General features: G+C 47.9%; 1 long non-coding RNA gene across 1 annotated transcript; it reads right to left on the reverse strand.

Annotated features, from left to right (window-relative positions):
* Positions 1–5559: 5559 nt before the first annotated feature.
* LOC125524227 lies at positions 5560–7578 on the reverse strand. The gene is made up of 3 exons (XR_007290630.1): positions 7249–7578; positions 6492–6541; positions 5560–5608 (listed from the first exon to the last, which is right to left on the reverse strand). It is a non-coding gene; the product is annotated as an uncharacterized LOC125524227 (long non-coding RNA).
* Positions 7579–18244: the final 10666 nt, after the last annotated feature.

Genomic DNA, 18244 nt, shown 5'->3' on the forward strand with positions numbered 1-18244 from the left:
AGCCCCCAGACTGCAAACGGCCAAGTGATTGGAATAATATGCAATTCTTGAGCTGGCACGTGCGCTCATCATGCAAATTTTTGACACCCATCGCACCTACTGATCAGATCCTCCGCATCGGCGTGAGCCGTTAGCCAGTAAAAACCATGACGAAAAGCTTTGGCCACAAGAGACTTTGAGCCGACATGATGGCCACAATCTCCTTCATGGATCTCATGAACAATTCCTTGACCTTCTTCAGGAGAGACACAACGTTGAAACGCTCCGGTGACACTGCGATGATACAACTCACCATTGGAAATTGTCGTTGACTTAGACCGCCGGGTTATCTGTCGAGCCAAGGTCTCATCCTCCGACAACTCACCTCGGGTCATATAAGGCAAATATCGCACTGTTCAATCTGGAATGACATGAAGAGCCGCCACCAATTGTGCTTCTGTGTCTGGAACAGGCAAGTCCTCCTCTGTAGGCAACTTGACAGAAAGGTTATGCAAAACATCTAAAAAGGTGTTAGGCGGCACCGGCTTACGCTGAGATCCCAACCGGCTTAAAGCATCGGCCGCTTCATTCTTTCTGCGGTCGATGTGCTCCACCTGATAACCCGTGAAGTGTTCAGCAACAGCGTCAACCTCATGGCGATAAGCCGCCATGAGAGGGTCCTTGGAATCCCACTTGCCTGATACTTGCTGAGCCACCAAATCTGAATCGCCAAGGCACCGTACACGGCTTAAACTCATCTCTCTATCCATTCGAAGACCATGGAGTAAGGCCTCATACTTAGCTGTGTTGTTAGTACAAGGAAACATCAATCGCAACACATAACAAAATTTTTCACCTCGAGGAGAAGTTAAAACAACTCCAGCCCCCGAGCCTTCCAATTATTTGGACCCATCAAAATGAATCGTCCAATATGTGTTGTCTGGCTTTTCTTCAGGTATCTGCAACTCCGTCCAGTCGTTCATGAAGTCCACCAGTGCTTGAGATTAGATGGCAGCACGTGGCACATACTTTAAACCATGAGACCCAAGTTCACTGGCCCACTTGGCAACTCGTCCTGTGGCCTCTCTATTTTGAATAATATCTCCTAAAGGAGAAGAACTAACCACAGTGATAGGATGACCCTGAAAGTAATGCTTAAGCTTCCGTCTTGTCATAAACACCCCATAAAGAAGCTTCTACCAATGTGGATATGTCTATTTGGACTCAATGAGCACCTCATTGATGTAATAAACTGGTCGTTGCACCGGATGTTCCTTGCCAGCCTCCTTGCGCTCGACAATAATGGCCACACTGACAGCACGTGTGTTTGCAGCCACATATAACAACAGTGGCCCCTTCTCAACGGGAGCAGCAAGAACCGGCGGCTCGGCGAGCTGTTTTTTAAGATCTTCAAAGGCAGAGTTAGCAGCATCACTCCAGACAAAACTATCCATCTTCATCATTTGAAACAACGGCATAGCCTTCTCACCTAACCGGCTTATGAACCGGCTTAAAGCTGCGACATGACCCGCCAGCCGCTGAACGTCATTGATGCACGCCGGCTTAGCCAAAGACGTAATCGCCTTAATTTTCTCTGGATTAGCCTCAATGCCTCTGTTAGACACCAAAAAAACCCAAAATCTTGCTAGCTGGGACTCCAAAAATGCACTTGGCCGGGTTAAGCATCATTTTGTAGACCCGGAGGTTATCAAAGGTTTCCTTCAGATCATCTACCAGAGTTTCCTTCTCTCTGGATTTCACCACTATATCATCCACATAAGCATGAACATTACGCCCAATCTGATTATGAAGACAGTTCTGCATACACTGTTGATAAGTCGCCTGGGCACTCTTAAGCCCAAAAGGCATAGGCACATAACAGAAGGCTCCAAACGGAGTAATGAAAGCCGTCTTCTCTTGGTCCTTCACTGCCATCTTGATCTGATGATAGCCAGAACAAGCATCCAGAAAACTCAAACGCTCACAACCCGCTGTAGCATCAATGATTTGATCAATACGAGGGAGTGCAAAATGATCAGCCGGACAAGCCTTGTTTAAATCTGTGTAATCCACATACATACGCCAAGTGACGTTCTTTTGAGCACAAGCACCGGGTTAGCCAACCACTCTTGGTGAAAAACTTCAACAATAAACCCGGCAGCCAAGAACCGGGCCACCTCTTCTCCAATAGCCTTGCGCCTTTCCTCGTTGAACCGCCGAAGAAACTGCCTGACCGGCTTAAACTTGGGATCAATATTGAGAGTGTGCTCAGTGAGTTCTCTCGGTACACCCGGCATGTCAGAAGGCTTCCATGCAAAGATGTCCCGGTTCTCACGGATGAACTCGATGAGCGCGCTTTCCGATTTAGGGTCCAAGTTAGCACTGATAATGAATTGGTTGGATGAGTCGCCAGGCACAAAATCAATCATCTTTGTATCGTCGGCGGACTTAAACTTCGGCGCCGGCTCATGCTCCGTGGTTGGCTTTTTCAAAGACGTCATGTCCCCCGGGTCGACATTATCCTTGTAAAACTTCAACTATTCTGTCGCACAAATAGATTCGGCGTAAGTAGCATCACCTCTTCACATTCCAAAGCTATCTTCTGACTTCCATGCACTGTGATAGTGCCCTTATAACCCGGCATCTTGATCTGCAGATAAACATAACATGGCTGTGCCATGAATTTTGCATAAGCCAGCCGTCCAAACAAGGCATGATATGGGATTTTGATTTTGACCACTTCAAAGGTTAACTTCTCCGCCATAGAATCGTGCTCATCTCCAAAGGCTACTTCCAGCTCAATCTTACCAACTGGATATGCCGACTTGCCAGGCACTACTCCATGGAAAATGGTGTTGGATGTCTTAAGACTTTTGTCAGTTAACCCCATGCGACGGAATGTCTCATAATAGAGGATGTTGATGCTACTGCCTACGTCCATGAGTACTTTAGTGAATTTATATCCACCAACCTGAGGGGCCACCACCAAGGCCAGGTGACCCAGATTATCAACCCGGGGAGGGTGATTTTCCCTACTCCACAAAATAGGCTGCTCAGACCATCTCAAATAACGTGGAACCGCTGGCTCAACAGTGTTCACAGCTCTCTTACGAAGTTTCTGGTCCCTTTTGCATAAACTTGTGGTGAATACGTGATACTGCCCACTGCTTAGCTGCTTTGGGTAAATCTGATACCCAGATTGTTGTTGTTGCTGACTACCTTGGCCAGATTGCTGATTATAGCCGCCTTGATTGCCTTGAGGGCCCTGGCCATGAAAACCGCCGTTGCCTGAGCCGCCGCCCGGGCCATGAAAGCCGCCACCGCCTGAGCCATTGCCAGGTCCATGATTACCGTCGAACATGTTAGAATTCTTGAACGCCTTCATGATCGTACAGACTTTCCATAGATGGGTGGTCGGCTTCTCCCGGGTGTCGTGTCTTGGACAGGGTTCATTTAGCAACTGCTCGAGGGTGGGACCTGACCCGCCTGACCGAGGAGGTGGCCTCCCCTTACGCCGTTGATTGTTGCCCTGTGCGTTGGTGTTAGCCACAAACTCCAGACTACCGTCAGCCTTATGTTTATTATTACCTCCTTGATTTGCCGGGTTATGCTGATGACCTTTGCCGTTGCCGTTCTTCTTTCCTTTCCCTGTCTTCTCTTCGTCAGACGCAGGATCCTTGGTACTTTCAAAATCGGCGTATTTGACCAGAGCCGCCATCAGCTGGCCCATGTCATTGCAATCACTCTTGAGCCGCCCCTGCTTCTGTTTCAGAGGTTCAAAACAGCAATTTTTCTCCAACATTAAGACCGCGGAACCAGCATCCATCTTATCAGATGAATGTATTATTTCCTTCGCCCGGCGCACCCAATGGGTCGTGGATTCACCTTCCTCTTGCTTGCAATTAGTCAAGTCCATAATCAACATGGGTTGCTTGCATGTATCTTTGAAGTTCTGAATAAACTGGGCTTTTAACTCTGCCCATGAGCCAATGGAATTGGGTGGCAACCCCTTCAACCAAGTGCGAGTTGTTCCATCCAACATCATGGTGAAGTACTTGGCCATCACTGCGTCACTGACCTCCAATAACTCCATGGCCATCTCGTAACTTTCAATCCACGCCCCGGGTTGTAAGTTAGCTGTGTAATTAGGCACCTTACGAGGCCCCTTAAAATCCTTCGATAAGCGATCATTACGCAGAGCCGGCATGAAGCAAGGGACACCTCCAGTCCTTGTGGTCACACCTGCTTCAACAGAGGTCGTTGGATAAACCGGAAAAACTTGGTGAACCGCCTGCTCAGCTGCCTGTTGAACCGCCTGCTCAGCCTCTTGGCGAATCCTCTCCTGGTCAGCAAAGTTAAGAGCCTCATCATGCGTCGGGTCATGCCTACGCGGCAGGTTACGGCACTGGGTGTAGCTTGACACGGCCGCTGAATCCCTATGCCTGCTATACCTTTGTGTGACGCCCCCGATTCAATCGTACACTAATCATACATGCAAACATGTACGATCAAGATCAGGGACTCACGGGAAGATATCACAACAAAACTCTACAAATCAAAATAAGTCATACAAGCATCCTATTACAAGACAGGGGCCTCGAGGGCTCGAATACAAGAGCTCGATCATAGATGAGTTAGCGGAAGCAACAATATCTGAGTACAGACATAAGTTAAACAAGTTGCCTTAAGAAGGCTAGCACAAACTGGGATACAGATCGAAAGAGGTGCAGGCCTCCTGCCTGGGATCCTCCTAAACTACACCTGGTCGTCGTCTACGGTCTGCACGTAGTAGTAGGCACCTCCCGAGTAGTAGTAGTCGTCATCGACAGTGGCGTCTGGCTCCTGGGCTCCATCATCTGGTTGCAGCAATCGGGAATAGAAAGGGGGAAAAGAGGGAGCAAAGCAACTGTGAGTACTCATCCAAAGTACTCGCAAGCAAGGAGCTACACTACATATGTATGCATTGGTATCAAACGGAATAAGGGTATCATATGTGGACTGAACTGCAGAATGCCAGAATAAGAGGGGGATAGCTAGTCCTCTCGAAGACTATGCTTCTGGCCACCTCCATCTTGCAGAATGTAGAAGAGAGTATATGGTAACACTACTAGGAAAAAGGCTACTAGCAGCGCGGGTACCCACGCTACTAGTATCGCGCTACAGCTAATAGTTAGTAGTAGCGTGGGGTAAACCCGTGCTACTACTAACGGAATAGTAGTAGCGCGTCTATAGTACCACACGCTACTAGTATCCTGAATACTAGTAGCGCTCCATTTCATGCCCACGCTACTACTAACTATTTAGGAATTAAAAACTCCATCAATTCAATTTTATGCATATAATTCTAACAACTAAAACAAGCCCAGATTTGTAATAAACCAGCAGCATTACACATCATTCCAAATCGAAGATTTATAGTAAACCAGGAGCATTAGAGCATATCCATACATCTACACTTATTGCCTAGTCACTTATTCCCAGCTAGTACAAACATAGTTGAAAGCAAACACAAATGCATAAAAACACCAAACAGTGGCATTCTATCCCTCCAAATGATTTGCTCCCTCACCATCCTTGCAGTCATCTTCTTCTCCCTTATGTGCTTCTCCCATTTATGAATCCAAGATTTCTGTAAAGAGCAAAGAACAAATAAAATAAAATTTCAGCAGACATATATTTCCTTGCATGTTGTGATGTACAGTAGCTACGGGAATAAATATACGAAAACAAAAAAGTGAGTGATTTCTATTAACAAGAGATCGCCTATGTAATAGCTACAAACAAATAAAATTAATGTCTAGATAATATATATTGCCAACCAAGCCTTGATGAACTATATATTGCCAGGTAATAGGACATATCTAATTTTCACATTAATTGCCTTTAGTTTTTTTCAAAACTAAATATACTTAAACTTAGATCATTTCATATAGATGTTCAAAGGATAATACGGCTAAAAGAATCCAATTTTTTTGTTTTTTTGAAGTAGATTAAAAGGAAAGCATTAACACATAATAGAAATGATTATCCGCCATAGGGTGATGCTGTACAGCTCAAAAGCTCACAACCTATCAGATCAATTGCTCAATAGGACAGCACAAATCTTATAGGATGATTTTCCAAAACAAAAGCATACCAACAAGGACAAACAACGGCCCATCAAACCACTTGCTGTGAACTATAAGAACATTATTTCACCTCCTCATATGGTACTACTAAACTCGCAATGAACATCGACACTGAATTAAGTTGCAGTCCCCCCTCAACAAGTGTGAGTTGTAATTAATTGACTACAGCAGCATTGGTAGTCTCAACAAAATAAAACAGCAACACTGGTAGCAACACTATCAACGCCATCCCTTCAAGCAGAATAAGTAGGAAAACACCGTGATCCCTGAAGGTGAACTTCCCATATTGTCTGTGTTCAACAACTAATTCTATGTGTTTCATTGGTAGTCAAATACTTTATTATATTTTTATTCTATCTGTATATACCAGGATAGCAGGGTTACCTTTGCTTCCTTAATAGGAATGTGCAAGGAAAGAAGTGAAGATGCTGCGTCTGCATTCAGTAAATGAGATAAAAGTTGAGACTCTTGATAGCCAATATCCATTCATACTTGTAATATTACAGATACATAACTGACAAATGATCTTCATATTAAGCAGATACCACTTTCTAAGGTGCAAACATCTAAGGAAACTTAGTTGGTGCTAATCGTGGAAGCGATCAACAATTGTTTATCTTCCTACATCAATTTGGACAGTTAACAGTAAGCAAAGATAGCATTATAATCCCAGCCAACTACATATATAACTAGAAAGAAATGATGAAAACAAGAAGACTTTCCAACCAATTGACTACAATTATTGAGGATCTGCATGGAGAGTGCTAGTATTAAAATCGGGCTTGTAATCTAGGCTCGATCGAACCTGAAACTGAAATCGGCCTTGCAATCTAGGCTCGTCCACCTTTCACAGCGGTGGAGCAAACTGAAACTGAAATCGGCCTTGAAATCTACTACAAACCCTCTACAAAATTCGTATTGAAACTTTTTTTAAAACAGCCTCTACAAGGCCGTAAACTAGCATACGAAAACAATGCGCTCAGGATACTAACTTTCGGGACAGCAAACTAAAACGATGGCTGCTCTCAAACCATACATCCAAACGACGCAAATAAATACTCTACGGAAAGCTTGGAACTTGCTTTACAAATTTCATATAGAGGCAACTCGAAATTCTGAGAATAACTAACTCCTTTTTCACCTAGAAGCTGGCTGTCCAGATTTGACAGTGCAGTTTTTAACTGAACCAGATTCAGTTTACAGCCAGAGATACCCAACGCTCTAGATTTTTGCTAGAAGGCAATCAAAACCTCGCAACATCATGGATGGGCTATATCCCTAACTAATTTGGCTAAGCAAAGGAACTAACATAGAGAAGGTCCGACCAGGCACCAAAACCAAATAAGTATAAGCACTGAAATCACCAACGAATTTGCAAATTGGTTCAGGAATCCATCTCCAATTATCAAATCTAATTCTAATCTATGAGCTGCTGCCACAGATCCCTAGTTCTTACCTAGCCATCACCATAGAGAAGAGGGCTGATGTGAATGAGGGTTAGCTGTTGCATTAAAGCGATGCATCCATAAATCCAATCTAAGAATGTTACAACTTGTATCATCATCATCATCGCCAAATGATAGAGAAGTGAGATGGATCCATACTCTTGGTCTGGGGAGTCCCACTGACCACCCATGTGTTTTCGGCGATGGACGCTTGCACTGCATCGACAGACCCAAGCATTTATAAGCAACTAAAGCATGGTGCAAATAAAATCATGTGATCCAAGCATTAACACAAGTTACTCTTGTTACTATAGTTCAGTTCAGTACTATATGGGTTCAGTACCATGCCTACAATCAGGCGCAAGCTTCAGTGCAGTCAAAGTATAATTACAAAGAGGAGCAAGAATCAAACTTTTTATACTCGTGGGCTCGTGGCACAAGCTTTAGTTCAGTAAAGAGCATAACACAAGCTACACTACAGAGTACAAAGTATAAACACAAGCTTCAGTACAGTGCAGAGGACAACACCAACTACACTTTACAAAGAGAAGAAAAATTGAAACTATATTGTACTCCCTACATGTTTTCCATCTCTGTATAAGCTGCAAAGGACAACACCAACTACACTTTACAATCTGCAAAAGTCTTTTTATTTTGGTCAGTTCGTTCGCATAAATACTTCTCTTTCTCTATCAAAGGGGAGGCACAAGCACAGCCAGCCCCCAAATGCTCTTTTCTTTAATTTCCGCCCTAAAACTTTCTTTCTGTATCACAGGATTAATTTCTAGACCAGTCTACTAAATTATTTTTTTCTAGATGTCTACTTCAGTTTATGAAGAAACAATAACGGGTTCAGGGGAGGCACAACCGCACAAGCACAGCCTGCCCCCAAATGCTCTATTCTTTAATTCTCCCCCTAAAAATTCCCACCCATGGGTTAGCATCAAGATACACCTTCTAATCCAGCCGGCCGCCTTTGGATTAGGATTTATCGCGGACTCCCCCGACTCCGTTGGAGCGCTCTCGGCAATGCACTGAAGTACTGAATTTATGAGGCCTCTGAAGTACTGAACCAACTCCAACTTACTTCATGCCGAGAAAAATTTACAGTACCTTATCCTATCTTGGCGAGCTGCGTGCTATCGACGGTGAAGGGCAGGTTGCCGACAAAGACCTTGAGGTCCTCGAAGTACTCGATCGCGGAGTCGCCTCCGCCCTCGCCCTCGCTCTGCTCTCCCTCGGCGTCCTCCGTCTCGAACTCGGACGACACGGCCACGGCCACGGGCAGCAGGAGCCGCCTCCGCGGCGCCAGCAGCGCCGACACGACGCACAGCGGGCCACAGGTGAAGGAGGCGGCGGCGGCAGGCCTGGGGGCAGAGGGGAGCGGGATGAAGTGGTGCGAGAGCGCGGTGGAGAAGAGGGTGGCCGTGTAGGAACTGGGGGGAGTTGCGCGCGGCCGGTGCACACCGGAACCCGCCGGCGTGCGTGGTGGCGGCGGCAAGGAGATCGTGGGGAGAGGAGCCGGTGTGGGGTGGACCGAGGAACAGGTGAGTTCGTGAGAGAGTTTTTTAGGGATTAGAGAGAGAGAGTGGTGGGGTGGGAGTGGACTCGGGCCGGCGTGGAAATGCTTAGTAATAGCGTTGGGTCTTACCAGCGCTATATCTACTTATGTAGTAGTAGCGCAGGTTTTGTACCACTCGCTACTATTATGGCCTATCCTGGGGGCACCACTTAGTAGCAGCGCGGGTTTATACCCCTCGCTACTACTATCAACTTAGTAGTAGCGCGGTTTTTATACCCCTCGCTACTACTAATTAGCAGTAGCGCCCCCTTTTAGTCCGTGCTACTAATAAACTTATGTCTATAAGGTTTTCCCTAGTAGTGTAAGTTCACCAAGTAGCATCGTGTAGCATAATCCTAGCCAATGATCCTCCCCTCGTCGCCCTGTGAGAGAGCGATCACCGGTTGTATCTGGCTCTTGGAAGGATGTGTTTTATTAAGTATCCAGTTCTAGTTGTCATAAGGTCCAGGCACAACTCCAAGTCATCCTGTTACCGAAGATCACGGCTATTCAAATAGATTTACTTCCCTGCAGGGGTGCACCACATAACCCAACACGCTCGATCCCATTTGGCCAGACACACTTTCCTAGGTCATGCCCGGCCTCGGAAGATCAACACGTCGCAGCCCTACCTAGGCACAACAGAGAGGTCAGTACGCCGGTCTAAATCCTATGGCGTAGGGGTCTGGGCCCATCGCCCATTGCACACCTGCACGTTGCGAGGGCGGCCGGAAGCAGAACTAGCCTAGCAGGCGTTCCAGTCCAATCCGGCTCGCGCCGCTCAGTCGCTGACGTCACGAAGGCTTTGGCTGATACCACGACGTCGAGTGCCCATAACTGTCCCCGCGTAGATGGTTAGTGCGTATAGGCCAGTGGCCAGACTCAGATCAAATACCAAGATCTCGTTAAACATGTTATCTTGAAATAACCGTGAACGCCGACCAGGGCCAGGCCCACCTCTCTCCTAGGTGGTCTCAACCTACCCTGTCGCTCCGCCACAAAGATCCACTCGGAGGGCCATCGGGACAAACGTCCTTTCGGACCCAATCCGTGAATCACTCGCGGGTACTCCTACAAGCCGACCCATCTTTAGTCACCACAAGTATCATATATTATGTATATAAGTATATACCCGTGACAACCTCCCGAGTGATCACAGCCCGATAGTATAGCATGGCAGACGGACAAGAATGTAGAGCCACTGATGGCAAACTAGCATCCTATACTAAGCATTAGGATTGCAGGTAAAGGTAACAACAGTAGTAGCAAGGACAGGCTATGCATCGGGATAGGATTAACGGAAAGCAGTAACATGCGACACTTTGCTAATGCAAGCAGTATAGAGAAGAGTAGGCGATATCTGGTGATCAGGGGGGGCTTGCCTGGTTGCTCTGGCAAGAGAGAGGGGTCGTCAGCACCGTAGTCGTACTGGGTAGCAGCGACGTCGGTCTCGGTATCTAGCGAGAGAAGAGGGGGAAGAAATAATAAATATTAAGCAAACAGATGCATAGTGATGCATAACATGACAAAGCGTGATGCTAGGTGTGCCCTAACGCGGTATGAGGTGGTATCGGTGAAGGGGGGAAACATCCGGGAAAGTATCCCCGTTGTTTTGCGTTTTCGGTTAGATGAAACAGAGGGGGAAAGTTGCGTGTTCGCTATGCTAGGATGTGTGGCAGACGAACGGGCTGCGTATCCGGATTCGTCTCGTCGTTCTAAGCAACTTTCGTGTTGAAAATAATTTAATCCGAGTTACGGATTAAAAGATATGATTTTCTAAAGATTATATTAATTTCTGGAATTTAATTAATTATTTAATTTAATTCGAAATTGGGTTTATGACATCAGCATGATGTCATGCTGACGTCGGCAGTCAACAGGGATTGATTGGTCAACCTGACCTGTGGGTCCCACTAGTCAATGACATATTTTCATTAAACATTTTAATTACCCTACTTAGTGTTAATTAGGGGGTGGGCCCCACTGTCATTGACTAATTTATTAATTAGCTAAAAGTTTAATTAATCAAAATTAATTAAGTTAATTAATTCTTTAATTATTTAACTAATTAAATAATTAATACTTTTATTTATTATTATTTTTTGAAATTTTTATTTAATTTCTTTTAAGCGTTTTCGTTCTGGGCGTGGGCCCCGTTCGTCATAGGGCCAAAGGCCAAAGCGGGCGCCGGGCGTTGGCGGGCACGACCCAAACTGGCGCATGCCCAGGTGCGGGTGGAGCCAACAGGGGCCGGAGTAGGGGCGTTGGCCACGGCGAGGCCGGCCAGGAGCTGCGTCGGCGAGACGTCCGAGTGGCGGACATCAGCGGAGGATGGGGGATCTCGCGACGGGGCGGCCGGGGAGCAGCGCAGGGGAAAACGGGGTGCGGCGGCGTCAGCGCAGCAACTGGGCGTGGGCGTGTGCGGTCTGCCCGGCGACGACGAGGCCTGGCGGGGTCGAGAGGAGAGAGAGGCCGGGGCCGGGGAGAGCTGCGTGAGGACGGGGTCGGGGCGCGCCTGGGGCGCGACCAGTGCGGCGAGGCGGGGAGCGGGCGCATGCGCGAAGGAAAGGGAGTGCCACCGAGCGCGTGTGGAGCAGAGCCAGGGGAGTAGAGAGCAGTAGCCGGGGCCGTCGTGGTCGCATGCGAGCGCAGGTGCGTAACGGTGGCGCAGGGCAGCATGCCGCGGCGAGGGACGCGCGGGCGCGCAGCCGGTGAGCGCACGCGGAGCGCGGGGTGCGTGCGCGCGCGCTTCTGGGCGGCCAGGAAGGGGGCGGCCATGGTGCTGGCAGCAGCTCGTGCGGGCGCTGGCGAAGCGGCAAAGCAGAGAAGAGGCGAGGTGATGCCAGCGGCCACGGCGTCGGCGACGTCGCGGGCAGCAGCATAGTAGTAGGGGGATGGCGGAGAATAGCGCGACGGCGGGGCTCACTGTGGGCGTAGGGATCGTGGTAGCGATGCTCGGGGAGGAAGCCGGGGACGACGACGAAGAAGGAAGCAGGCCGGTGGGGAAGTCTGGCGAGGCGTTCTCTGGCGAGGTCTTCGGGCGACAGTGGGGCGCCACACTGCGTCGAGCGATGGGGGGCAGTTCGTGCCCCGATCCAGATTGGATCGAGGGAGGGGCGCGTCATGGGTGGGGGAAGTGGGGGAGTGGGTGTCGGTGGGGCTAGGGTTTCGGGGCAGTGGGGGGATAAGGGCACGGCTGGTGGGCCGGCCTGATCGGTTGTGGCCTGGTGGGCCGAAGCCCAAGGGGCCGGGGGGCTTTCTCTTTTTCTTTTCTTTTTTTTGTTCTATCTTTTGTATTTTCTTTCTTTTATTTATTTTCTATTCTGTTTTATTTTATTTTAAATCATTTAGGCAATTTCTAAAAATGAGTTTGCTGCACTATAATTACCTATGCCATTTTTGGCACAGCTCGAACATTTTTGTTTTAACTTTTGAAAACTTTTATTGTTGACATTAATTTGAATTGAATTTTGAAACGGTTTCGAATTAACCCGAGATTAGCAATAGTAATCGCAGATGACATGGCATCATTAGGAGAGTTTTACTGTAGCCAAATTATTCGGGCGTTACAAATCTCCTCCACTACAAGAAATCTCGTCCCGAGATTTAGGAGGCAGAAGGAAACAGTGCGGGGTATTCATCACGTCGGCGATCCTCGTGTTCCCAAGTGGCTTCATCTTCAGAATGGTGCGACCACTGGACTTTGAAGAACTTGATCGCCTTCTGACGTGTGCGGCATTCAGCTTGGTCGAGAATGCGGACCAGATGCTCTTTATAGGATAGGTCATGTTGCAATTCGAGCACTTCATGATCCACTGCTCGGATTGGATCCTTGAAGCAACGGCAGAGTTGTGACACGTGGAACACATCGTGAACCTGAGAAAGGTTCGGCGGAAGCTCCAGTTGATATGCCACCTTTCCACGCCTTTCGAGAATAGTGAAGGGGCAGATATAGCGAGGAGCTAGCTTGCCTTGATCCTAAAGCGGTGAGCACCCTTCATTGGTGTAACTCGAAGATAAGCCTTTTCGCCAGGTTGATAGACCATGTCTTGGTGATGACGGTCATACTGACTTTTCTGACGTGACTGAGCAGTCTTGAGATTCTCGCGAATAATGCAAACTTGTTCTTCGGCCTGTTGGATAATATCCGGACCTAAGAGTGGACGTTCCCCAGTTTCTGACCAGTTCAGAGGGGTTCGACACTTTCGTCCATATAGCACTTCGAAGGGGGACATCTTCAGACTAGCTTGATAGCTATTATTATAAGAGAACTTGGCATACGGAAGAGATTCCTCCCATTTCTTGCCGAAGGAAACTACACAAGCTCGAAGCATGTCTTCAAGAACTTGGTTGACACGTTCCACTTGACCTTGCGACTGAGGATGAAACGCAGTACTGAATGACAGATGAGTTCCCATAGCTTCTTGGAAACTTGCCCAAAATCTTGAAGTGAATAAGGTGCCACGGTCTGAACTGATAACCAGTGGGATACCATGAAGTGAAACAATTCTGGACATGTAGAGAGTTGCAAGCTGACTAGCGGTGATTGTTTCTTTGACCGCCAGAAAATGTGCAACTTTAGAAAGCCGATCAATGACGACAAGAATAGCATCATTACCTTTCTGCGATTTGGGAAATCCAGTGACGAAGTCCATTTCAACATGGTCCCATTTCCATTCAAGAATAGAGATAGGTTGCAGAGTTCCAGCTGGCCTTTGATGTTCAGCTTTGATACGACGGCAAACGTCACACTCAGCAACATAACGAGCTATGTCCTGCTTCATATTGGACCACCAGAATCTCTAACGGATGTCTTGGTACATCTTTGTACTACCGGGATGAATAGACAAAGGCGTATCATGAGCTTCTTTCATAACCTTTTTAGTCTGATCCAGGTTTTTCCTCGAACGTGGTACCATTAGGCAGCCTTTGAAGTACAAGGCGCCATCATCAGTGATAGAGAAGAATGAGGGATTTCCTTCTGCTAGATGGTGTTTAATCTTATGGACTTCAGAGTCATAACCTTGAATCGTCTTTATACCATCTACGAGATCTGGTACGACAGCCAGGGTATTTAGAGAACCCTTAGTAACAACACGAAGATTCATCTTCTAAAACTCTGGGGGAGGGGGAGGGAGTCCAGGAGGAATAATATGAAGGTTCAGCTTTCTAAATTCTTCGACAAGCGAGGGCTGAACTTTGTGAACCTGGAGGTGGTTGCAGTAAGACTTGCGGCTCAAGGCATCAGCCATTACATTAGCCTTGCCGGGGGTATAGGATATACCCACGTCAAAGTCTGCAACGGTCTCCATCCATCTCTGCTGACGGAGGTTCAGATCTGGCTGAGTAAACAGATACTTCAGTCTTTGGTGGTCGGTGAAGATCTCGCAACGATTACCGAGAAGGTAATGTCGCCACTGCTTCAGTGCATGAATGACAGCGGCAAGCTCAAGGTCGTGAACTGGGTAGTTTACTTCGTGAGGGCGCAGTTGACGAGAGGCATAAGCATTCACTCTGCGCTCTTGGATTAGGACACATCCTAATCCTTGACGGGAAGCGTCGTAGTAAATGACGAAGTCCTTCTTAGTATCAGGTGGACCAAGCACTGGGGCCGAAGTTAACTTGTCTTTGAGTGCCTGGAAACTTTCCTGACACTTGTCTGTCCATTCGAACTTGACACCCTTATGCAACAGATTAGTCAGAGGCCTGGCAATCTTGGAGAAGTTCTCGACGAATCGACGGCAATAGCTGGCGAGACCGAGAAAACTTCAGACTTGCTTGACATTCTTCGGAGGAGTCCAATCAAGAATAGCCTAAACTCGTTCAGGGTTGACGACAATACCATCCTTGGAGATGACATGCCCAAGATAGGTTACTTCGGGGAGCCAGAATTCACACTTGGAATACTTAGCATACAGTTGATGCTCTCGAAGCTTCTCCAGCACAAGACAAAGATGTTCAGCATGCTCTTCTTTGTTCTTGGAAAATACAAGGATATCATCCAGATAAACCATGACGAACTTGTCGAGGTAATCCATGAATATATAGTTCACCAGACAAGAGAAGGTGGCGGGAGCATTCGTTAAGCCGAATGACATGACGGTGTACTCGTATGACCCATACAGAGTCACGAAGGCAGTTTTTGGGATATCCTCTTCACGAACACGGATCTGGTGGCAACCCAACCTCAAGTCGAGTTTGGAGAACACTGATAAGCCAGCCACTTGATCATAAAGATCATTGATCCGAGGAAGAGGATATTTATTCTGAATGGTAGCTTGGTTTATAGGACAGTAGTCTTGGACTAATCTATTCATCCCATCCTTCTTCTTAACAAAGAGAGAAGGTGCTCCCCAAGGAGAGCAACTAGGGTGAATGAAACCTTTGACAAGAGATTTATCGATTTCCTCCTTAAGCTCAATGAGTTCATGCGGCGGCATCTTGTAGGGTCGTTTGGCTATAGGGGTGGTGCCGGGTTTCAAGTCGATGATGAATTCGATAGCTCTAGCAGGGGGAATCCCTGGAAGTTCTTCTGGGAAGACGTCTTGGAATTCAAGAACGACGGGAATGTTTTCAATGCCCTCGAGTGGTGCAGCGTTCAACGCATTCAAGGCATAAAGTCGTGCCTCGGCGTTCTGAACTAGATGAGCTTGGTAAGCTATTATTTCATTAGAAGGGTGTAGCAGATGGACGACCTTAGTGGCGCAAACTATAGAAGCAGTATGTGCTTTCAACCAATCCATTCCCAGAATGAGGTCAATTCTACAGGACTTCAGTACGATGGGAGACAAGGAATTCCAGTCCTTCGATTTCAACAGGGACGTCGTTGCAAATCATGGAGGTCCGACATTGGCCCGCGGGAGTGTGTACTAATAGCAAAGTGTTCATGTCCTCGCTTTTAATGCCATGCATGAATGCAAAATCCTCTGACATGAATGAATGTGATGCACCTGTATCAAATAAAACAGATGCTGGTGCTGAATTTACGAGGAGTGTACCCATCACAGTAGCGGGCTGGTCTAGAACTTCATTGAGATCAACGTGGTTGGCATGAACACGACCATAAGACTTGGCATTGTTGTTGCGGGGCTGGTTGCTTCCACGGCCAGTTGCTCGGAGGGCCAGTTGATTCTGGTTCTGGTTGCATTCCCTAGCACGGTGCCCTGGTTGACCACACCTGAGGCACAAACCATTATTGGGAGTGGGAACAGGAGCTTGGGGTGGTGGAGCTAGAAGCCTTGGCTGCCTGGCTGGAGGAGTAGGCAGACGAGGCGCAGCATAGGACTGCCTTCGGGCAGGTGTAGTTGGCTGGTACATGCTGTTGGGAATCCATATCTTACGCTTCTGCAAGGGCGGGCCCGAAGATGAGCTCGTGTCACGGTTGCGCCTGTGAGAGCTCTGGTATTCGTGCAGACCAGTTTCGACATTGATGGCCTTGTTCACCAAGTTGGCGAAATCAGTAAAGTCATGCACTAGAAGTGCGAGCTTGATGTCAGCTTGAAGGCCGTCAGGGAACTTCTCCTGTCTGCGTGCATCAGTTGCAATGTCTTCTTCAGCATAGCAGGACAAGTCCAGAAACTCCCGCTGATAAGCTTCAACAATTTTGTTGCCTTGGGTGAGGTTCGGAACTCAAGTTTCTTACGGTCCATGACTCCCTGAGGAATAAAGCGAGCACGGAAAGCAGCTTGGAAGTCTGGCCAGGTGATGATTGTTCCAACTGGCAGAGTACGCCTGTGACTGTCCCACCATTGAGCAGCGGGTCCCTTCAAAAAGAAGGAAGCAAAGGTGACTTAGCTGGCAGGGGCTACATCAGCAGACTCCATCTCGTAGGTGATGTCACAAAGCCAGTCATCAGCATCCAGAGGCTGACTTGAGCTGCGATACACAGTTGGGTTGAGGCGCATGAAATCATGCAGAGTCACTTGGGCTGGCTGCTGGTTCATATTGGGGCGAGGAAACTGAGCCATCATGTTTTCCATGAATTGGCGGTTCGGCTCTAACTGTTGGATCATACCAGCCATGTACTCAGGCGGTGGTGGGGGAGGGTCACCACGACCACGACCACCTGGTCTAACCATCCTGCTAATATATAACAGGGGGTAGTTCAGCATTGAGAATTTGCAAGGACAAGAATCATTCATGATGAAACATGCATAATGAAAGGAACACGATAGATACTACATAGTAGTTGGCATATCTTACAAAAGTGATCATGCATAGAGTTCGGTACACAGAGTTCAGTACACAGACTAAGAACATCATAGGCGGCACGCAGGCTCGCGGCGAATGCATCTAACACTAACAAACAAGCCTACATCAGTCTCAGGAGGAATTGTGGAGGTAGGTGTAGCCTGACAGCTGGTAGTGACGCGAAGGGAAGACCTCCACGCGAGTAGGCTAGGGTCTGCGGATACTCTGGTGCGGAACCCGACGTGCAGGTGGCAGGAGAGGACCAAGTGCGGGAGAGTAGCCTCCCACATCTGGCCAGTCGACGCCCTGGGGCATCACGGTCCTGGCAGGGTAGATCGCAGAACGCGACAGATCACCAGATCGGACAAAGGGGTGAAATAGCGTCAGAGCACGGTACAGGTGCTGGCGGGTGGTGTACAACTCGTGGCGAAGAGCTCAGTTAGCTCTTTCCAGCCCATCGGCATGCAGAACCAGGTTCTGATGGTAGAAGGGCTCTCGGGTGACAGTGGAGTAGGCAGCAATGTGCCTGAAGGGGGAGGTGTCCAACTCCCGGTACTCTCCACGAAGACGTGTCAGAGCAGCATAAGCAGCATCGTGGACCTCCATGTCGATAGTCACTCCAACACCATGAGCAGTGTGCAGCACGGTAGTGGAGTCATACTCCCGGGAGTAGAGGTGGACGATGGCACGGTAATTCTCCTGGTTGAAGTCCTGGTACTCCTCGTAGATGGTGTACTCAGGGTGCTAGCGATAACCCAGATAGGTCATCATCTCAACCAACACATCAGGTGATCCTGAGGCACCAATGGCCGTCGTGTGGTGCATGACCTGTCTCGTGGGTTCCATCTGAAAACAAAGATGTTTTCAAAGGAGTCAAATGACAATGCGGATAATGTTCAATTACTACTCTAAAGAATAACTAGGGCTTATCCAACTTTGGG

This window comes from Triticum urartu, chromosome 7 (genome assembly GCF_003073215.2).
Source record: "Triticum urartu cultivar G1812 chromosome 7, Tu2.1, whole genome shotgun sequence".
NCBI classification, from domain to species: Eukaryota; Viridiplantae; Streptophyta; class Magnoliopsida; order Poales; family Poaceae; genus Triticum; species Triticum urartu.